Source organism: Ovis canadensis, chromosome 12 (assembly GCF_042477335.2).
Source record: "Ovis canadensis isolate MfBH-ARS-UI-01 breed Bighorn chromosome 12, ARS-UI_OviCan_v2, whole genome shotgun sequence".
Lineage (NCBI taxonomy): Eukaryota > Metazoa > Chordata > Mammalia > Artiodactyla > Bovidae > Ovis > Ovis canadensis.
Window position 1 is genome coordinate 44,181,358 of NC_091256.1, and position 23,367 is coordinate 44,204,724.

The 23,367-nt window shown below is 46.1% G+C and overlaps 1 protein-coding gene across 8 annotated transcripts in view; it reads right to left on the reverse strand.

Moving 5' to 3' along the window:
• SDCCAG8 (SHH signaling and ciliogenesis regulator SDCCAG8) overlaps positions 1–23,367 on the reverse strand; it is a 243,423-nt gene that overhangs the window by 11,758 nt on the left and 208,298 nt on the right. For 2 of the 8 annotated variants that reach the window (XR_011247670.1, XR_011247669.1), the window contains one exon: positions 237–371. The exons of the other annotated variants lie outside the window; for them this stretch is intronic. The gene's annotated coding sequence lies outside the window, so the exon portion shown is untranslated. The remainder of the gene's footprint in view (positions 1–236; positions 372–23,367) is intronic. 8 annotated transcript variants of the gene reach the window in all.

The window sequence follows — 23,367 nt, forward strand, 5'->3', positions numbered from 1 at the left end:
TGGTAAAGAATCTGCCTGCAATGGAGGAGACCTGGGTTTGATCCCTGGGTCATGAAGATCCTTTGGAGAAGGGAATGACAACCCATTCCAGTATTCTTGCCTGGAGAATCCCATGGACAGAGGAGCCTGGCAGGCTGCAGTCTATAGGGTCACAAAGAGCCAGATACGACTGAGCAAGGAACACACAAAATACTTAAAAGGGGCTTCCCAGGTGGCGCTAGTGGTAAAGAACCCACCTGCCCATGCAGGAGATGCAAGAGATGTGGGTTCGATCTCCGGGTCGGGAAGATCCCCTGGAGCAGGCATGGCAACCCACTCCGGTATTCTTGCCTGGAGAATTCCATGGACAGAGGAGCCTGGCAGGCTATAGCCTGTGGGGTTGAAAAGGGTAAGACACGACTGAGCGACTAACACTTTCACTTTTACTTTAGGACCAGATTCAGGGTCTCCCTCTCCCAGAGCCTGGGCTACGGTCTGGTCCTGTCCATCCATGTATGAGCACTTTCTTGCATCTGTACTATATAGATTAAAATGCCCACCTCCCTTGCATCCATTACTCTCCCTCTAATATGGGAGGAGAGAAAAATAAGTTCCCATGGCATTGCAACTTTGGGAAGCCCAGTCTGCCCCTACTGCCACCGACCATGCTCTTATGTGGAGCATTTTTTCCTGAGAACACAGTCTCAAAACTACCCCATTGGCATCAGACCAAACAGAAGTTTTCCTCTACAGCATCCTCAGCATGGGGAGGCTGGGAGAAGCAAGAACATTCAGGAAGCAGAGAAGCCAGGCCAGCTGGCTTCAGTGGGTGGGGAGCCTGGGAAAGGGGGGCACTATGCCCAGGCTCATCCAGCAGCTGATCTGAGTGGTGACTCTGCTCTCCAGCACTGAAGTGGGCACCATTGAAGATACAGAGATGTTGAGAACAGCCTTTGCCTTGAGAAGCAAACAATCTAATGCTTTGAGATTTAACTCAGACAAGCAAAAAACCTCCTCATTTGCAGGGAAGCTCTGTAAACCACCAGGTGTAGGTGACTTTCCCCTTCCAATCAAGTCTTGGGTGTAGAGAGAGCCACAGATTAAGAGTTACTGAGGTAGTAGCCCATGGCTTCATGTTTGCTTAGAACAAATGAAACAGAAACATGTGATAAAGAGATGATACCATCAAGGCTTAAAGTCAAGAAGGTTCCAGGAGTGGTCACCCTCCATGAGGTCCTTGCTCTGTGAATTGATCAATGAGATAATATTCGGGCTAATAGATGGGTTTGGTGTGTAGTTTTGGGCTCCTGAAAAGAGTGGCTACCTGATCCAGGGCTCTGGGCTGAGCCAAAGCCTGTTTTCACAGCACAAACAGCCAGCCATGGGCTGGCCATACCACTCACAGCCAGAAATGGGATTGGTTCCTGCCTAGACCCTCCTCCAAAGGAGCCCCAGAAGAACCTAGATGAGGCTCAGCTGGCCGTGTTCTGCAAACTGTGGGCCTTGGATCCTTGCAGCAGTTATGCAGGAGCCCAGGCCCCACCCAGACCAGATCAATCAAGTCCCAGGAGTGAGCCTTTCATCAGCACGAAACCAGCTGCCCAGGGTTTTCCTGCAGGGAAGTGAAAGTGTTACTGACTCAGTCATGTCCGACTCTTTGTGACCCCAAGGACTGTAGCCCACCAGGCTCCTCTGTCTGTGGAATTCTCCAGTCAAGAATACAGGAGTGGGTTGCTATTTCCTTCTCCAGGGGATCTTCCCAACCCAGGGATTGAATGTGGGTCTCCTGCACTGCAGGCAGACTCGTGAGTGAATGAACCACCAGGGAAGACCTTCCTTCCTGCAGAAGCACAATTGATAAAAGGAGTAAGACCCACGGGGAAGTCCTGCCTTCCCTCCGGGAAGCTGAAGCTTCACTAGTCTCACAGCTAAAGAGCCAAAGATGGATTCACTGTGACTCAACTCGAACTCCTCTAAGGAAGCCCTTTAAAAAATATGCTCCCTCTTTTTTCAGAGTCAGCCTCTATCATGCCACTTTACTACAGCAATAAAGTCAATCACAAGCTCAGAAAAAGTAAAAACAACAACAAACCCAAACTCACATTTGTTGAAAAAAAAAAAAAAAGCCACAATCCAGATTTTACATAAAAAGGACTTTGTTAAGGAAATATATTAATATTTCAATGGTAGCCCTCTCAAGGCCTATTTTGAATATTGGGAAAACAGATTTTTTTTTTAAGTTAAATAGTTCTTTTTTGCAACTGCTTTCCCCAAACACTGTATAAGCCAGCCTACACTATTCACAAATGCTTTATTACTGTCAGTTAGAAGAGATTTTAGGGGGTGTCCTACTGGCATCATACACTGTCTTTTATTTTCTGTGGTGGTTGCTGCTCTCATTTTTGTTGTCCTTCGAAGTTCACGTCTTCATCCAAAATCCCAGCTGCAGCCACCACCACTAACAACAGCTAACATGTGCTGAGCCTCTGAGCCCATCCCTCCGTTAAAACTCACTACAGTCCTAAGAGGTACGGCCAGGATTATTATCCTATTTTACAGGTGAGAAAACTGAAACTGACAGGTTCAGTTAACTGGCACGAAGTCACACAATGAATAAACGGCAGACTGCGGAGGCAAAGCGAGGCCTAGTGTAGGTGTTCGGAACCACCACTAAAGGTTGGTTAATTCAGTGAGTTAAATTCAGCAAACCAACCAACCCTTGGTAAACAGTTCTCATGACACATCAAGAGTTTCAAAATATTCCTTGCCTTAGCAGTTTCCCCACTAATTTTGGAGACAGAACAGGTGCTGCACTGAGGGGACCACCAAGGCATAAAAGCACAGGGTCAGCAGAGGCAAGGGTGAGACCCAGGAAGGCTTGTGTCCACTTAGGAGAAAGATCACCATCATCACCATCGTCTACTGAGTGCTTACTGCCTGCTAAGCGGTTATTATTTATTAACTTCTTAGTGCTCGTGACAACTTCATGAAACAGGAACCGTTGTTATCTCCACTTTAAGGATGAGGAAACTGAGTTATATAGGACTAGTCCAAGGTCACTTGGATAGGAAATAGGATATAGGACTCTATCAGGATATAGTCCTGGATATAGGACAAGAAATAGGACCGGTCCAAGGTCACTCGGCTGGCAAGCTGGGATGTGCAAAGATGAACAGTGTTGGTCTGGCAGAGGCCAGGGCAGGGCCTTCCACATGGGAGGTGGTGCTGCCAAGACAAGGGTGGGCAGTGTGGCTTGACCACAGGCTGTGGTCTGCTCGGAGGGAGGGAATGCTGGACCTAGTAACACTCTGACCTAAACTAACAAATACTGATGCTGTGCTCCAGACAACGGCATTGCCATTTACCAAAAGAGAAGGAGGCAAGGAGGCGCAGGGTCAGGGTGAGGTCCTGTGAGACACCCACTCACCCACCCAGCAGTGATTCAGCTTGGGGTCTGAGAAAGGGTCTGGCTGGATGTTTAGCCGTGCCAATCAAACCCACCGAGAGGTGAGGCCATAAATGTGCTGGGAAAGCCTGGTGTTCAAGTTTGTTAAAGGATCATCATCCCATTTTACAGATGAGAAAACTGAAAATGGCAGGTTCAACTGACCTGCACAAAGTCACCAGGGAATAAGTGGTAGGGCATGGAGGCAAAGTTTGGCCGAGTACAGGTGTTCCTAACCACCGTTAGTGGTTGGTTAATTCAGTGAGTTGACTCAGCAAACCAACCAACCCTTGGGATGCAGTTCTCATGATGTCAATAGTTTCAGTGGGTTGGGCCCCTACTGCCTACTGGCCGAGAACCTCTGCTGCAGAGAGAGGAAACATGGCCAGGCCCAGGTCTTGGGGAACAGCCTCCTGTCAAGGCTGAGGGCAGGGAGCCAGAGGACTCTGATGGGTGCTGGGAGAGAGGATGAAGGCTGGGAGATGGGAGAGGCTCATCTCCCAGGAGGGGCAGGGCAGCTGGTAAGTGTCCCCTCCCTTCAGAAGGAGGCTGTGGCAGAAGCCGGTTACAGGCACGGGAGAGTGGTGATTATCCTAGACAGGAGCTAGGCTGAGCATAAGGTAGCAAGAGTGTGAGCTGGGGATGGAGAGACCTGAGCCAGTGGGCAGGATGTGCTGGAGGAGAGAAAAGACGTCTTCAGCACAAAAGAAGCTGGGCTTTTGGAGGCAGGAAGGCACCCAGTGAAGCAGGCAGCCCTCCTCCTGGAGGCAGAGGAAACAGGCAAGGTGAGCCTGAGCCTGAGAGACCGGCTCAGTGGCCTCCTTATTCCACCCCAGGTAAAGTGCTGAGAGAAGAGGCAGCTCAATGGGAGATGCTCTGCAGGGTGGGGGAGCTGGTTGGGGCGGGGCCGCCTGAAGGGGTGCCTCCTCAGGTGGACACAGGCACGCTGGCCTACCCTCTGGGTGGTCCCACCCCCTCTCTAGCCTCTGCGGTCAGCGGCCCCCAGGCACCCTCTGCTCCTTCCACCCACGAGCTGGGGGCCCCTCTGCCTGGACTATGGCTCCTCAAAGTCGTCAGAGGACTTCGATCTCAAAGGGCTGGAAATGCCTGGTTTTCAATGTTCAAGTCTCAGCATGATTGTCCTGAGAGTTTGCAATTTCATGTTCTGTTTAGGCCCCTTGTTTTGAGCTATTCCCTCTACCAGGCGTAATTAAAGGAGAGAGGGGGGCTGCCCTCAGGGACCTGCAGAGGAGCCTTTCAGCCAGAAGCCCCCTCCTCCAAGGAGAAGCCAACAGCTTGCCAACCACGCAGAAGTTTCACACAGTAGGAAAGAGAGCGGCACCTTCAGCTTTCCAAGCTCAACCCCTAAGTTGGATGCTCCTTTCTCAAGGCTTGGCCTTTCCAGGTACCTCAGTGATAAGGAATCCACCTGCAATTCAGGAGACATGGGTTCAACCCCTGGGTAGGGAAGATCCCCTGAAGAAGGAAATGGCAACCCACTCCAATATTCTTGCCTGGGAAATTCCATGGACAGAGAAACCTGGCAGGCTACAGTCCATAGGGTCACAAAGGGTAGGACACGACTGATCAAGTAAACAATTCCCATTGCCTATACCTCATCTCCAGGACAGGCAGGAATCCCCTCCTCTCCCAGAGACCTCCAGGATGTGCCCATGTCTGTGCAGTACTGACCCAGTGCCCAGTGGAGCTGCAGCCAGGCCAAGCTATCCCTTCCCTCGAAGCCCTGGAGCTTCCCTTGCCTCAGAGGGCAGGGTGACCACAAGGCAGGACACTTCCAGGCTACTCTGCACCCAGGCCAGGGTCACCATCCTAATCTCGGGCACAGGGTCCATTTCCTTAAGGACCTGCCACCGCTGGGTAGACTGGGGCCTCTCGGAGGAGAAGAGCAGTTGTGCGCATGCTGGGGTAGAGTGCTCAGCATGCACCTGCCTGGGCAAAGGCTCCCCGGGAATTACTGGGGAGGAGGGAAAGGGGCCACAGTTGGGCTTCCCAGGTGGCGTTAGTGGTAAAGAACCTGCCTGCCAATGCAGGGGACATAAGAGATGAGGATTTGATCCCTCGGCAGGGAAGATCCAGTATTCTTGCCTGGAGAATCCCATGGACAGAGAAGCCTGGTAGGCTACTGTCTGTAGGGTCGCAAAAAGTCAGACACGACTAAGAGACGTAGCCTGCATATTGCAGGGGCAATAGTTACGATGGGAACAAGAAGGCCCAGGATGCAGATACGATGAAAGGAGCCTGGGACATGAGCTAGGCCCAAGCACGCTTCTGTTGGTCCAACAGTGGTGCTCTCTGCCACACCCTGCAGGCATGACCAGAACGAACATTTAAAAGAAAAATATGCACGACTTTAAGATAAGATGGAGCAAGTGGTGAAATACAAAACAACTTTATGGAGCTGAGTGGGCTGGGAAAAATATCTTATGCAAAACAGAAGCAGTGCAAGCTGCCAGCTCTGGTCCTATGCTTCAGACACTCATTTGCTATGAATACTGTGAAAGCAAGTGAATACATATATTTAAATTTTTGTATGTTGTATGTGATACATACAAAATATATGCAGTGTCTAAATAAGTTATGAGGCATAATAATCAAATGAACACTTGTGAGCGTGGTGCCAGTGCTATGGGGCCACTCTCTACATGTTTTTCTCCAGCCCAGCTCCCTACTTACCCCAGAGGTGGCCAGTAACTTCATGCATGCATGTTTTTTGATCAGAGGTTTGAGTTTCACTCAACATTTAACCTGGGAGCTCCCTCCAAACTACAGTGGGTAGTTTTTTGTTTGTTTTCGGTGGTGGTCATGGTAAAATGTCTTTTGTCCTGAAATGTTTTCAGACCAGAGATGAGTGTTTTCAAAAGGCTCAGACCCACAGTTTCCCTGGGAGAGGGGCTTCCTCATGTAAATGAAGAGCAATTTTTCAACTAACAGATGAATTTCAAAGGTGCACGTACTGTGACTGTAAAATGTGACTCGGTTCTCTACTCATCCCAGTTGTTGTTTAGGCATTATCTTGTCTGGCTCTTTGTGACCCCATGGACTGTAGCCCGCCAGGCTTCTCTGTAAATGGGATTTTTTCAGGCAGGAACACTGGAGTGGGTTGCCATTTCCTTCTCCAGGCGATCTTCCCAACCCAGGGACTGAACTCATGTCTCCTGCATTGGCAGGAGGAATCTTTACAACTGAACCACCTGGGAAGCCCCAGTAGAGTGCTCTAATATTTACTGTACTCAAGGAGTACTGTACTCATTAGCTAAATTAATTCTCATAACAATCCTATACAGTACGCATTATTGTTGTCTGTATTTTGTGCATGAGAAAAGCAAGGCACAGTGAAGTTAGTCATTTGCCCAAGTTCAGACAACCAGAGTGCTTCCCTCATAGCTCAGTTGGTAAAGAATCTGCCTGCAGTGCAGGAGACCAGGGTTTGATTCCTGGGTTGGGAAGATCCCCTGGAGAAGGAAATGGCAACCGACTCCAGTATTCTTGCCTGGAGAACCCCATGGACAGTGGAAGGCTACTGTCCATGGGGGTCACAAGAGCTGGACATGACTTAGTGACTAAACCACCACCACTAGACAACCAGAAGCGGGCAGAGTCAGGATTAATGAGCCACAAATGACATGCTCTTCCCTCTGCGCTCCCTCACATGGATGGGACCACCCCTCCTCACCTGTCTCTGAGTCTTCCTTGCCTCCTTCCTCTCTGCCCACATTGATTCTGATCAGTCCCTAACCTTCTAAATCCCTCCACAACTTGTTCTATCCCATGCAGCTTATCCCCACTTACTACAGTCATTGCTGGTCTGCCTCTCCCACTGAACAATGAATATCTTCAAGGACAGGAACGGGATCTTATTCAGCTCTCTAACTCCAGCACTTAGCAAGGTGCTGGATACATGTGTCAGAAGCAAACCACTTACCAGTAGAAAATGTTTATGCCAAATGTAATAACTGTAATGTCATCTACAGTGTGAGTACACTTTAATATTTAATAACTTTGTTGCCGTAAGAACATCACATGTCAATCAAATAATTTTAGGCATGCTATTGAAATTTGTCACTTAAAGGAATCCTAGAAGAGATGAATGAGGACTTGACTTGGAAACAGGAGGCAGAGGTTCAAAATCCCATCACAAACTACCGATTTTACTTGGGCACGAGGCTTGTCCTCTCTCAACCTCAGGTTCTCCACTTTCAAAACTGAGCAAAGAATACCTCCTGATCTCCTGAATCACAAACACTGGGGATGCAGCCAAGCAATATATGTTTCAATAAGCCTTCTGGGTGATTCTGATCAATTCTCAAGTTTAAGAACCACAGGTATGCTATAATTCACAGTATCAATCACATACAAAATGACTTCTGGAGAATAATTTTTTTTGTGAGGCTCCAATTTTAATCATCAAACCAGCCCATGAAAACTATCCTAGTCTACTCCTAAGTTTTGCTGCCAGTCATACAAACTTAGGGAAATCGTGTGATCACTTTGGATCTCAATTTCCTCGCATATGCAATGACAGCATAAGCTAGAAATAGATCAGCAAACTTCACACCACAGGCCAAGTCCAGCCTGGTCCACTGTTTTTGTACAACCCGTACGTTAAGAATATTTTTAATATATATTTTTTAAATGACTGAAAAAATAAAAAGAAAAACAATGTTTTGTGACATGAACATCCAATGAAATTCAACTTCCAGTTCCCCTAAATAAACTTTCGCTGAACCACAGCCACGCTCCACTCGCGTACTGTCTACAGCTGCTTCTGCACAGGAGCAGCAGAGCTGGGGACTTGCGACAGAAGCCATATGGCCACAGAGCCTAAAATATTTATCACTTGACCCTCTAGAAAAAAAGTTTGCCAGCCCCTGGGCTAGAAGAGGACTAAGTTCTCTTTGAACTCCCAAACTTCTACGATCCTATGACTTTACAGAATTTTACTGTGTTCCTGTCTTCAAATACTGCCAGCTATGTAGTTGGAACAGTACACCTAGGTTGCCCAAGTCAAAGTTTTGAAAACCCAATTACCCTAATTACTGCTCTAGGTAATTAATTTGGTGAATAAACCATATTAATTTAAAGTTGTACACTTTGTTCCAGTGCTTAAAAATTGCTGCCACATTTTATGAAATTCTCTTTCATTACTGTGGCCGTACAGAATCAGTGAGAATAAGCCGTGTGCTCAGCAAGCTGGAACACACTCTAGCCAGTTATCCTCACTTAGAAAATTCAGGCAGTTTCTATGGCTGGTTTGCTGTTTAAATATCCTTTGCTCAAATCTACCCTTTTCAATAACGGTTTCAATGGAGAAATTCATTCTAATGGTCATGCAATTCTGGAGAGAGTTTACATTTCTGATAAAGACAATTTACATTCCTGTGAGGACCCCCACTTATTGGTTTTGTTGGTGGCTCTGTGGTAAAGAACCTGCCTGCCAGGGCAGGAGACACGAGTTGGATCCCTAGGTTGAGAAGTTCCCCTAGAATAGGAAATGGCAACGCACTCCATGGGGTGGAGAATCCCATGGACAGAGGAACCTAGCGGAATACTGTCCATGGAGCCTCGAAAGAGTCAGGCATGACTTAGCAACTGAACAACAACAGGCACTTTAATTTTTCATTCTCTCTAATTTCCAGTGAGCCTTCGGTGCCTGTGGAGTAAAGCAGGTGGTGGCTTAGGAGAGCAGTGAGGAAAAGACCCCTGCTCTTCTCTTCAAAAGGGTCAGGTCGTGTTAGACTTGAGAGGCGCCTTAGAGGCCATTCAGTCCTGCCCATTACGGTGAATCTGGGGCCCAGAGAGTACAGGTGACTTATCCAAGGTCACACGGACTGTCCAGAGCCAATCTGGGACTGAAACCCATATCTCTTGACTCCAGATCTAGTGCTCGGCAGCATTTCAAAACCCATTTCAGCATTTTCTGAAAGGCCCGACTTCTATTCCATACTGAAAAATAAGGATTTTAGGCAAGGACCTTAGGAAGGTGACACACTGGACAATGTACTGAGAAACGGCTGCCACAACCATTTTTTAACACCGGGGTGGGAAAAGAAGGCATTCTCTAGCTTAGTGCTTCCTTAACTAGCTCAGTGAAGAGAACTGAGAACGTTGGGGTTTGCAGTTGTTTTTTCACTTCCCCTCGATTGCAGACTGATAGTTCTGTGAAAGACAAATAAAACGCCGGTGTACTACCTAATTGTGATTACAGTTTCTAAACACTCTCAACCTCTGTTCTTTAATCCTTGGTCTGGGACCCACACTGACCTAGTCCACAGCCTGGCACTGGCATGAAGGGGGCAGGAACCAGAGGCTGAAGGCCCCAAAACCAGCCTGGAAAACTCCTTGGAGGCCGCTCTGGTGCCACAGGACCCTGGGCAAGCCGGAGAAGAGCACTCGAAGGGCCCTGGCATTGCCCTGGAGCCCCTGACAGTGTTGCCAGCTCTCTACTGCACCAACTGCTGAGAACACAGTTGCCTCTGCAAAGGAGGCAGCGTTTCCCCTCAGGTCAGCTAGGAATATCTGCTGGGTGGCTACCCTGCAGTCTTAAAGTGCATGTGCTATCTGACCAGCTAAGCTTGTAATTCCCTTGGAGGACTGAGCCTCATAAGGAATCCACATCAGAGAAACAGCGGGCATAGGAGCTGACATGGCAAGAATCTCAGACTCTGATGAACCAACACCGTTTGCCTTAAGTCTCAGATATCCTTAATCAGTTCTTTATAAAGCAAGAGCAGGGTCATGGTAAGCATCACCCCACTGTGCAAAGAAAAACAGGACAGGGGATTGAAAACTGTTGAAAATCACAATCTTTGCAGAGTAGAATCCAGGCGGGCCACTTAAAAGTAACAGCAGAAAAGCCCACACCACCTGTCCTGCCACACCTGGCCTAAACCCAAGCCTGAGCACTCTCTTCAAAAACTAGTTATTTAGAAATCATTCCATACTTATGAAAACTTGCACTTTATGGCATTTTCAGGAAGAGTCTGTTCTGAGGGGATCCTCCTGGGGCCGAGTGGTCCTGGAGTGTTAGATTCCACACTGCAGTGAGGATCCTTCTGATCCCTTCCGCTGGAGAGCCCCACCCTTGAGGTAGTCAGACTGGTCACAGAGGTATGATGAAATGAGAGTGAGCCCCTGGCGGGTAAGTAACCGGATTCAGTCACCACTTAGTGGCACACGTTTAATTAGGTTTTAATGCAAGTAATTCGATAACTACTCCTGGCCATCCACTACAGAACTGTCAATGCTAAGAGCTTTTTTATTTAGCATCTCTCCCATCTATACTGAGGCAGCCTCCCCGCTGACCCTTGTCAAAGAACCCCATCTGCTGGTTGCCACGGTAACTGAAGGCGACCAATTGAGCTGAACAGAGTGACTCAGAAATAAAATGTGCGGCCAAAGGAATTCTGCTAAGAGTAATAAATCATTTAGTAAAAGGGGATCCTCCATACAGTGAAGAGTGTTGGGATAATATGATGGCATAACTCTTCCAGCTAGAAGGTCCATGGCAGATCAGAGTGATTAGGCTTGCCGGAGGGTTCATGTGGTTGCTAGTGGGCTCAAACAGCACAGAAGTCAGATCCTGCCCATTTATGCACCATCGTGGGAGAGAAGGAACCAACTACATCAACTGTTTCGTGTTCAGGCTGCAAAATTCTGAATTTTAAGAAGTGGCAAGAGAACCAGTCCAGGCTTCTAACACTCCATACTCTTTTTTTTTTTTTTTTAAGTAGCACAAGTAAACAAAATGCCCCATGTAGCTCGTGTGGCCTTGAGGAAGATGGCAGAGAGAACAGACACTGAGATTGCTTTGGAATAAAAATGTCTAGCACCATCTCTTTGTCATCAATCAACTTTTAGGTGCTCCAAGCAGAAGTCATCTGTGTGAACAAAACATGCAGTCTTTGAAATAGCAAGGGAGATGGGATTCAACTCAGAGGGTTGAGGGTATCACCACAGGATGGTCTCAGAGAGGGTGGGGGCCCTGAATAAGATGGGCGGAAGAAAAGGGAAAGGAGAGGCCTTGGGGTGGGGGTGGGGGGGAGAAGTACTCTGCGTGACAAAAGGCAGCACACTGCAGGCCCCTTGCAGTGGGCACAGAGTTGTACCTGAGTCCCACGAGGAATCTCTACACCCCACAGTACCCAGATTTTAAGAGAAAACCCCAGACATGCTAAATCGTCCATCCAGCATTTAATCTTTAGATGGCAGTTCCTTAGTGGTTGCGGTGGGGGAAGCAAGGTTAAGGGCAGTAGACATCACTGCCCTGACAGCCAGTGACCAGAGGGGATGAAGGGCTCCAGGACACAGAGATAGCAGGGCTGTGTGCTGGGGGGTGCAGGTGGGGGTGGTCCTGCAGCCTTACTCTGCTGCTCTGCTCAGGCTGTATCCCACCCCTAAGTGGGCAGGATACTGACATCTTTCCAAACCCTAACCCCCAGAGTGATGGGAGGACTCTGTATCCCAAGTCGTGAACCCCAGAGATAATTTCCTCCTTTAGAAAAGAGCAACTGCCAAAGAGAAGGTAGGTTCCCCTACCCCCCCTCCCATCCTAGATGCCACCAATAAAAGGCTTCATCTTAGAGAGTTTTAGTGAGATTCTGTAGATGGCTTCAGGAGCGGCTGTGCATGCCCAGGACGAGTCTTTTCCCCTGCCTCGCCCGTCCCAAGAGCCCACCAGGCAAAGCCTTCCGGGGCCACGGCGCTTCAGGGAGCCGTCTGCTCGGGTCCCACCCAGTGCCGGGCAATGATATCTCTGCGGGTTGAAGGGTCGGCCGGGCTCCACGAGCGCCTCTGGCGCCCCACACCTGCGCTCAGGCGCCCGCAGAGGGCAGGGCGGCCTGCCGCTCTGGCTCCCGCCGCCGCCGCCGCAGTGGGCCCCGCGCAGCCTAGCGGCTCGCCCTCCCTGCGGCTCGGCCGGGTCCGGCGGTGGGGGGCCGCGTGCTCGGGCGGGCCGGCCGCGGGCGGGGCGGGGCGGGGCGGGGGAGACCCACTGGCCGGCATCTGGCTCCGGAGGCTCCGCGGGGGCTCGCAAGGCCTCTGGACTTTGGCAGAAGGAGAGGATTAAGCTGAGATGGCAGTTGAAGGAGGGAAACGGATGAAAGCTTCATTAACTCCAAGCTCACGTCCCAATTTATTTCCCTTGAGAAGCAATGTGGAAAAAGTTTCCTTGTGATGGGAAAGTGCTGAGTGATTGTTTGCTTTTCTTACATTCAATTCCTTATTTGTAAACAATAACAAAAATTAATCAGTTTGCTGATCATGGGGGACTCAAATTTTAATTGAACAAACAAAAAAAAACACTTGCTAATAGAGACGCTGAAGAAATATTACAACCCATTTTAATATCTATGTTAGTGATTAAGCTTCTCACGTGACTTAACTGAAACTGGCAAATATCTTAAAGAAATGGAAATTTAAAAGGTGCTGGGTATGATATGTCTTTAATTTTCCCCTGTTCTCATCCAATAACTAAACTGACTTTTATGATCAACCCTAAAATGTCCTGCTTGATGACACAGTTGTTCATGCCTGAATTCCCTCTCCCTTCTTGCAAAGTTACCACTAGTTTCACTTCTAAAACCTTACTTCCAATTCTTTGTCTCTGCTCACTCTCCCGAATTCTCCTCCATATTTCAGTTCCCAGACACTCTTGAACTTTGCACACGCTGCCAGTTTGAGCCTGCACAGAATAATCAGTATATTAATTCCACTCAGAGACAGTGAGATTTTTCTAACACAATCTGCCCAACCTGAACTCTTTCCTTCAGAAACACTTTGCCTTTAAAAAGAAACTCCCAGCATGAACCTCATAAGAAGCGACATGTAACAGACAGTGCATGTGGCGCTGGGCGTGCAGCTCAGAATTAAAAGAGAATTTTTTACTTTGTTTCTTTGGTGCCATGTGCATAATGTACATGTGGACGAAACTGACATCAGACATTTAAAAGCAAAAAAGAGTGGGGGGAGGGGGATGTGATGGTGGAGGGAAAGAAAGAAAATATGTTGATAAAAACAGTAACTTCTGTTAATCTACATTTTCCAGTTACTGTCTTGATTAAGAATGTTAGGAAATATGTTGCAGTTTAATTGCATTGTTTCAAGAAATTCTAATGCTGACAAATTTGGGACCAGGGTACACTTGGATGGTAAAAGGAACTGAAGTGGCAGTTTCTTCCAATTGGTAGATAATCAAAATTATGCTTTCCACAGACAACCCCCATGCCCTTGATCCTAAATTCAGATGACAGAGTAAGAATAGCCTAATACTGTGTTCAGTATGAAATGAGTTATGAAAAAAAAAAGAATGTTTTTAATCTATGTATATGAGATAGGAATAATTTTTTAGTATAAATGAAAAAAATTCACACAAAAAATGAAATAGCACTTCATCTGAAATTTCTGGGTAACATTATTATCCCTATGCAAAACAGCTATTTAGGAAAAAGTTGGTAACTATCTTCAAATTATTCCCTGATGACCTCGAGACATTAAAAATCAAATGCCTCAGCCACAAGTACGTAAACATAATGACAGTTTGAAAACATTCAGATGTCGGATCGCTGCGTCCTTTTCTTCTACTGCAGCCCAGTCACACAAGCTCTAGGCTTCATTTCTTTTGGAGTGGGGGGAAGACTACATCATCACAAAGCAAAATAAATTAGAATGTGTCTTCCTTGCTCAGTGTTCCCGTGATAGAAGTCGTAGAAGGAAGGTAGCCTTCCATTTCCTACAGTATACCACGGCCAACTCATTTTTAACCTGGATGTTAATGTTTCTTGCTTGACCCCATTTTCTGGGACCTGTGCAGTTGAGCTCACTGCCCCTGAGAAGGGGAGCGGGGTCTCAAAGCCTAAGGGAAGGTATTGCTGTTCAGTGCCCTCTGGTTCCCAGGGTGCAGCACCAACCAGCACCAACCAGACCAGCAACCTCCACTGACCCAGCTACTTCATTCAAACCGGTCTGATGATTTGGTCAGACAAACTGACCAGTTCTTTGACTGAATCAACTATTCATTTCACCTTCCATTAACCATGATACACCTAGAGCCTCAGGGTTCAGAGCCCCCTTGGAGGAGGCGGGCCTAACTTTTCTAGCAGCTAAAGATACTGCACGCTGTGTGCAATGGCCCTGGAATGAGAATCAAATAAGATCTGTTTGCCCTAAAACGTAGCTGAAATGTCCAAAGAGCTTGGGGAAGAGAACCAACTGGAAAGCTCTGCTCTCACTGGGAGGTCTCACGGCTCCTTGTGCCTCAGGCTCTCAGAACAAGCATGGTCAGAGCACTTGTCCATGGCTGAAATCCTGCCAACAGGCTGCCATTCCGAGTGTCTCAATTCTTAAACTTTCCTTTACTCTTTGTATGACAGAATAGAACCCTAAGGTCCCAAAGTGCAGGGTAAATGGCATGTGTGACCTCAAATTTCATTGAGTCTTCAATGCTATGGAATTAATATAATTTTTTTTTCTTGTCTCACAGGAAGGCCAAAATAGTGAAGGACGCATCTCTGGTGTGTTCAACACCTGCAGCTGCCTGACCAAGAAATGAAACATTTTCCATCTTTGGGGGTTTCTGGAAATTCTGGTGGTCGAAAACATTCCCCCCAGTAGCTGGGCAACCTTCCCAGAGAGGCCTTTGTCGGGCAGCACTGGAGGCTGGTGTGCGGCGCCCGGACTCCTGCGGAGGGCGGCGGCGGAGGACGCTGCGCTGAGCAGCCCCTGAGCATCGAGCATCGTTAATCACCAGATCAGAGAGCGAGAAGAAAGTTCAGGCAGGACACAGAGGCGGGGAGAACTCACGAGTGTAATTAGACACTGAAAAGTTCTGAGTCAATTCTCAGAGTTTAGAGCACATTAAAAGAAGAATACACAATACTGGGGTGGGGGTGGGGGAGGGCTGGAGATAGGGAAGCAGTACGCGCCCGAGGGCCAATTGCCTCTCCAGCAGCGGCAAGGCTGTTCCTGGGCTCGCAGGACCATTTGTTCCATTACACAATCTCCTGAAGCCATTTAGAGAGAGCTCAAACAACTGCCTGTACCAACACGACACATGGCTTCCCATCCCGACTCTTTGCTAATCCAGACGCTCCAACCATCTTTCTTTAAGATGCCATATGGTTGGCAGAAGCCTGTAGATCAACAGCACATCTGCTTGCGCGTTTCTTCTTCCCTCCATCCCCCCAACAAAAGAAGGATAGAGAGGCAGACCAAGAGGAGGGCATGCGTGTGTACCTCTGCCTGTGTCCTTATTTCCTTTTATGGACTCTAACTAAATAAAACTATCATGGGGATGACTGCAGTTATTCAGGGCTGAATCAGGTTTTACTAGACAACATGGCGATCTCTTTGCTTGTCAATGATTTAAATCGAGATTAGAAAAACAAAGGAGGGATGATCCACTTTCTCCAAAAGAGTGATTATTGGAAAAACCACTTCAAAGCTCTCCCTCCTGGAATCCTTGCGAAGCTTTCTTGTCGAAAGAGAGGGACAGCACCCTTGCCTGAAGCAATTTCTCCTCTTCTTTTCGGTCAAGGAAGACAGACAAGCTGAGAAACTAGCAGATACCCGGAGCCTGCTTTGTTAGCAAGCACGCGCGGCTGTATGCTAATGAGTCGGCACCGACACACGCTGCTTTTTTGGTATGATGAGCAAAGATTGTTGACACTGTTGAAATCCTGGCTCTCCTGGCCTGTGAGCACACGGGCTGCCTCCTTGGAATCTGGCCCCCAGTAAGACAGGCTGCAAAAAAATAATACATTTTCTACTCTCCTGATGACTGAAATCTGGCCATTTGCAACTTAGAGCAGTTGGGCAGGGGGGAGGGGATGTTAGAAAAACATTCTAAAAGATTCTATCAAGCTGGGAATCACAAAGACACAGGTGAAATTTATGGGTTTCTTTTCAACTAAAAGTGAAACCTTGTAGACACATGTTGAGTGATCAAGGCCAGGGTGCTGGCTTCAGGAGCAAACCCCTGAAAAGTGAGGGTGAGGGGCTGTTACTGTAGCCTTGGCCGCACGGGGTGGCTGGGACATTCCCACCACACTGGGCGGAGGGCACTCTGCATTTGAGACCACACTGCTAAGGGCGCCATCTCAGTTACAGGAGAAAAGCTAAGGGTCTGTTTTTCTTGTAAATCTCTCTGACCCATTTGTCAGTTGCCCATACATTGTTTTCCAAGTCTGTGTAAATATAAGGCAGGAAAAAAGCAAAGCAGATATTCCATTGTTGCAAAAGTACAACTTTTTTTTTAAGTCAAGGAAGAGTGGGGTAACTACATCTTTTGATTGCTGAGCATGAAATAGCCCTTTGCCTGCCAAGAAACTCTCAGGGGTAGGTATTATTATTGCAGTTTAGCTAGATAAGGAGACTAACACTTAGAATTACACAAAAAGAAGCAAAAGATCCCAAAACTTCAGCAAAGCTATGCAGCTAGGAATTGCCAAACTCAAAAGACCATGCCTGTCTCACTTACAGACCAGTAGGGCCCACGTGTGCAAATACAGTTATACACCCAAGCATTACCTCATGGATATGCCCACGGTCAAGTATGCCAGTCTAAGCAGATCATTCTTAGCTGGTGAGCAAAACGCCAGTTAGTTATTCAGGCAATTAGTATTCAGGCAGGGGGACCAAACAGTAAATTCCATTTACTTGTAATTTACAACATGAATATAGATTCATGTAACGGAAATGCAAAAACATATGACATTACTAAAAAAAAAATTCGAACATTTTAATAAAAATATTAGAATTTATCTAGTCAAAAAGTATGCTTTTTAAATTATTCACCTTGAGGACAGCACATACATTTCAGCACTGCCATCATCTAGGACCTGCTGCTATGTTCCTTCATAGGTACGTGTCACTAAGGCCTAGGGCTTAGTGGATACACATGTAGGTGAGTCCATATTGGATGAACTAATGTATGTGAAAGCAGTTTCTATATGCGCTGAAACAATAACAATAATGATTGTATTTTCATTTCTTGAGAATCTACAAAGTGATTGTAAGTGAGTGCATATTAAGTACATTTCATCAAAATCATTTGTTTTAATAAAATACATGCAGTCTATGAAGCTTGGCATGCTGCAGTCCACAGGGTCACAAAGAATCAGACATGACTTCTCGACTAAACAACATGCTGTACTAATTAATGATGACACAACAGCTCAGAGAAGATAGTGAGCCTAATTCTACTATCAACAGGGACAGCAAACTATCATTACAATTCAATTACTATCATTGAGATATGGCTATGTAGAAAGATGGGTTTAAATTTTTTAAAAATATATGTTGAAATCTGAACACGATCCAAGGTGAATTCTTCTAAGCCTGTTTCATGTCTAATATACACTGATACTGCCTACCTCACAGGATTGTGGTGAGAATTAGAGATAGCCTGTAAAGTGTCTGGTACTTTGTAGATTCTCAAGAAATGAAAATACAATCATTATTGTTATTGTTTCAGAGCATATAGAAACTGCTTTCACATACATTAGTTCATCCAACTCTGAAAACACCCCTGGAATGTAAGAAGTTTTTCTTCTGTCAGTGAATGAGATAGCCGAAATTTGAAAATAAAATAACTAAAGCAATAAAGTGAGCTATTATTAATTATTTGTTGAGCCCTTTCTGTATGCAGTTACCGTGATAAGTGCTTTTCTAGCCATTTTCAATCATAACAGCAATGCTTTGAGGAAGATATTACTGGTACTTTTATAATTCTCATTTTATAGACAAGAAAGTGAGGCTAAGAGATGCTGCCAATATCTTGCCTGGTAAGTGGCAGAGCTGGAACACAATCCCAGGTCTGTCTTCTAAACCCATGATACTAACAATAGCTGTAAAACACTGAAGGCATGACTAAAAACCAGATTTCTCTGTTTAAAACCCAGTGGCCCTTTTGTCTGTAATCATATTGTCCTTGGGTGGGGCTTACCTAAAGCCACTGCACATGTGACAAGGAAATTCCCTAGTACCAAATTCCTTGTCCTTACCAAATTTCCCTGTACGCTAACAAATTCTATACGGTCCATGGTTCAAGGGTCATAAACAATGCACACTCACACAGAGCCTGAAGGCTGGGGCTCCCTACAGCACCGTGAAACATTAAAGCAGTGTTCTTTTATAAGATGGCAGGACATGACATGTGCATTTGAATGCATCACACACATAAACACACGCCAACAAAGCTGTCATTATATATTTGGAAACTAATTTAATATCACTGAAATTGTCAGAAAATTTTTTATCAAGATAATAGTCTTTCAATAAAAATAAGCTATCAACAGAAGCCTTCCAAATCAAAATTACGTGCTAGGGGTACTGGATATTCTGAGGTTTCTGACCAGATACTTACATGAAGAAACGGGAACTGATGCAACTAAAATCTGGATTTACGGTTCCCGTATGTGCTTTACCAGACAACCCTCTTCAAATAAAGCCATGGAGCTGCTCTCGTGAAGCCCCTCCTTGTTTCTGATGGAGTGAGAAAGGGGCTGCCACCTCACGTAGGCTCATCTTGATCCCTCTGCCCTCTTCCTCCTTGTGTCCCCTTTATCTCACTGGACATGAACTGATTTCTGTAAGTCAAGTTTCCCCACTGGTTCTCTCCTCTGTTACCAGAGCTCCCAGGCTCCTAATTTCAAGACTGACTTCAACTCGGTTCAAAGTGGAACAGGATTTAAAAAAAAAAAAACAAAACACAAATTATTTGATCACATTTTTAGTTGATGGTCGGTGGCAGTTTCCGGGAGGGTTCCAGCACATGGGTTGTAAACGGAGATGTGTTACTTGGAATTTAGAGTCCTCTAAGTACAATGTCAGAGAAGGCAATGGCAACCCACTCCCGTACTCTTGCCTGGAAAATCTCATGGACGGAGGAGCCTGGTAGGCTGCAGTCCATGGGGTCGCAAAGAGTCAGACACGGCTGAGCGACTTCACTTTCACTTTTCACTCTCATGCATTGGAGAAGGAAATGGCAACCCACTCCAGTGTTCTTGCCTGGAGAATCCCAGGGACGGAGGAGCCTGGTGGGCTGCTATCTATGGGGTCGCACAGAGTTGGACACGACTGAAGCGACTTAGCAGCAGCAGCAGCAGCAGCAAGTACAAGGTGCCCCACAGGTTATAAATCTCAAAGGCTTCTCAAGAGTGTTCTCGAATGCATTATTATGAGGCAGCACTCGAGTCTGCCAAGAACAGAGACCTGCATATTAACTGTCCCACAAGAGTGAGACCAGGGGCCCCAGAAGCAGACATTTTAAATAATATGTCCTTCATTAATTTCATATAATTCCATAGGCTCCAGTAGCCCTGGATTGTAGCATGAGAACAAAAATATCATTTTATTCTAACTTTGCTAAAGATATGGGTAGGATGGACTTCCCCTGTCATACGTCAGTGTGATTTCCTGAGCCACTTACCCACTCTGAACAGGAACAATAGAACTTGCATCCCCTGGTGCACAACATAAGCTCAATTTCCCGTTACAGCTTGTTCCTTGTGCTGAACACTTTAGCAACTCACATACCTCGTGTTTGCTGAAAACGTCCTATACTCCACGCACTGTTCTGAACATTTCTGCATAATAACTCATTCAATTCTCTTAACCAATTCTCATAATTTAATAGCCTCACATTAAGTGCTGCTGTCGTTTAGTCACTCAGTCATATCCGACTCTTTGCAACCCACGGGCTGTTGCCTGCCAGGTTCCTCTGTCCATGGGATTTCCCAGGCAAGAATGCTAGAGTGGGTTTCCATTTCCTTCTCTAGGGGATCTTCCCAACCCAGGGATTGAACCCGAATCTCCTGCTTGGCAGGCAGATTCTTAACCACTGAGCCACCTGGGAAGCCATCACATTAAGTACCATGCCCCAGATCACACAGCACAGTAGTAGAGCCTGTATTTGATGCTAAGCCACCTGCGTTCAGGATACACAATCTTAACTACCCTTCGCTCAAAGTGACTCTCAAAGACATTATGTAGGAAACGGTATGATGCCTACCTAGCCTACCAGTCATGGGAATTTGGTGACATTTAGCCTCTTTTGACTCTGAGTTTCTTCAAAGTAAAACATAATTTAAACAATACTTGTCCTACCTATCTATGTCACAAGGATATGTATTATATTCTTTCCCATGTTTACTGCTTTTTTTTAACCCTATATCTAGAGGTCTTTTCTAGGCCCAAATCAGTTGTGACCACCTTGAGGGGAGAGGCCAGTATCTAATATATTTTGATAACTACCATGACCAGAACCCAAATTTAGTCAACACCATCTTCATCTTAGCCTCATAAGTTGCCACGTTGGCTGCTATTAATAACTGGGCCCCCCAAAATGAAAAACCAAGAATCCCTTGCTTTGCTAAAGATAGGGGCAAAGACTTGTTCATACTGCATGTGGTATTTAAATGCCTTTTCCAAAACAGTCTCAGGTGAACTGACAAGCAGTGAAATTAGCCAGCCCCACTAAGACACGAAGTGATGGTATGACCTGGACTAAGGGAGAGCTTCCTTTCCGGAAGCCCCTGAGGTCAGTTTGTCACTTGCCATGGTCCACATGGATATTAAAAACAATACCACAACAATTGATTGAACACAGCTAACATGATGAGAAGGATGATGAGATTATATACCTAAAAAGAAACACTGCCTTTCTGGAGACAGAGAAAATTGTTAATACAAATGAACAGCTGTTTGGGAAGAAAACATTATTTCCAAAACCCAGACAAAGCTCTATTTATTACATTTCAGAGACACTTAAATTATAGTGTCTGAAAGCTATCTTGTCATGGGTATCTGTGACACCTAAATTATCCAAAAATCTGAAAGGTTAAGCCATAGTAAAGATTCTAAGTGAGAAAGACTTAGAAAAAGTTCTTTTTGTCTCAAAGGATCAGGTGAGTAAATCTGCTGTGTAGCATAACCTGATGAGTACTAAGCTCCAGGACTAAACCTTTTGGAAATCCAATAGCATATGCAACTCAAAATTCATTCAGAGATGTTAATATGTGCTATTTTAAAATCTAAATGCAAAATTCACTGTTCCCATGGTCTGTGATCTTCTTGTTCACAGTGGTTCTCTGGGCACTTCATTGCCTGAAGCTCCAGGCCTGACCCAGGTGCTCCACAGGAGTCCTGGATGTTCTCTGCGCTGACTGTCCTGGGCCAGGCCTGCAGAGGAGATGCTGGGCACGGCGGCCACTGAGGGGCCTTGGGCTCAGACTTGTCACCATCAACCCTGATCCTCCCAGAAGAAACCAGGGCTTACCAATGCCTCTCCCACTGACTAGCATGTGTCTGACTGCCTCTAGACATTTCCAGAGAATCGACTGTCACACACTGGCTAAGGAAAAATAAAGGAAATCTTACTTAGTTGCATCTAGGAAAAGTTAATGGCACCCCACTCCAGTACTCTTGCCTGGAAAATCCCGTGGATGGAGAAGCCTGGTGGGCTGCAGTCCATGGGGTCGCTAGGAGTCGGACACGACTGAGCAACTTCACTTTCACTTTTCACTTTCATGCACTGGAGAAGGAAATGGCAACCCACTCCAGTGTTCTTGCCTGGAGAATCCCAGGGACGGGGGAGCCTGGTGGGCTGCTATCTATGGGGTCGCACAGAGTCGGACACGACTGAAGCGACTCAGCAGCAGCAGCAGCAGCAGGAAAAGTTAAACGGTGGATCAAGCGACCACACTGGGAGTCACTGCCACAGTCTACTGTAGACGCTAACTCTGAATCTTTTCAGTTCATCGTTCCAGCTGATCCAAGTAAAATACGGACTTCAGTCCAGATCGGAAAGACAACCAAAACAACAGCGTAAAGAATTAAACTGAAATCCATTATCGCTTGTTATTTACAGGTACTTTCAATCTATGTTTCCTTGCCCATGGGGGTGACCTGACCTTGAATGCCAGGGGTGGCCAATAGGAATCTTTATCACTCTGTGCAAGAGCACTTGCCTTCCTCCCTTCATCCATTTCTTGTTTATTGTTCTACCTTACTTCCTACACACCTCACGGGGTGTTGTGCAGCTTAGTAAGTTAGCAAAGGCTTGCAATTTTCCTAGTGAAAGGTGTTATGGTGTTATGTAAATACACAGTATTATTTTGTCTTTATTCCAGCACTGCCTGGTTCGAAATAGTTCAGTGTGTGTAAATATGTTGAATAATGTGTATTAATTGGATTTTTTTTTTAGCAATTCCCTGGCATCCCAGTTACTAAGTGGAAGCAAGCTTACTTTCACAATGAAATATTAAGTATAGGCTCAGACAACTATTCATAATTCTTTGTGCCTTTCAAATCAAATTCTAGCTAGATGAATCCACCAAGCATGATGCATTATTTGCTTGAATACTAGACAGAATCACTACGTTGTGACTTCTTATGAAAATAAATAGAGGCAGATGCAAAGGTTAAAGTTCACAACACAGCAAGTAGCCCACTCCAGAAGATGGGAACAAGTATGTAAACTCTCTTAATTGTAAACAATTAGCATAACTGAAGAGCCTAAGCGTACAACATTCAGAAAAGTATTTCAAAGTACCAATGCCACCACGTTTCAAGTTGGAATTTTCAAAAATAAATATCATTCTGAGGATCAAGTGTCATCAGGGCCATGTTAGCTCTTGATGCCCACTTCTGTTGCCCTTGTGAGCATCGTTTCAGTTAACCATGTCAGCAATCTAGGGTCAAGGGGACCGGACAGTGGCAGCCTAACCTTCTTCCATGAGGTTCTGAATAGACGACTATTTCCAAACTTTTCTCTAGACAACAGCCCCCCTACAGACTGCTGGCTGTCATGGGGACACTGAGAATTCACGTCAATTACAAGTCTTTCCAGGAGTGAGCACTATTTACATACATAGCCTGTGTAGGCATGTGCCCTTTCGGCAGAATAGTCTCGTTATAGGCCCTATCAC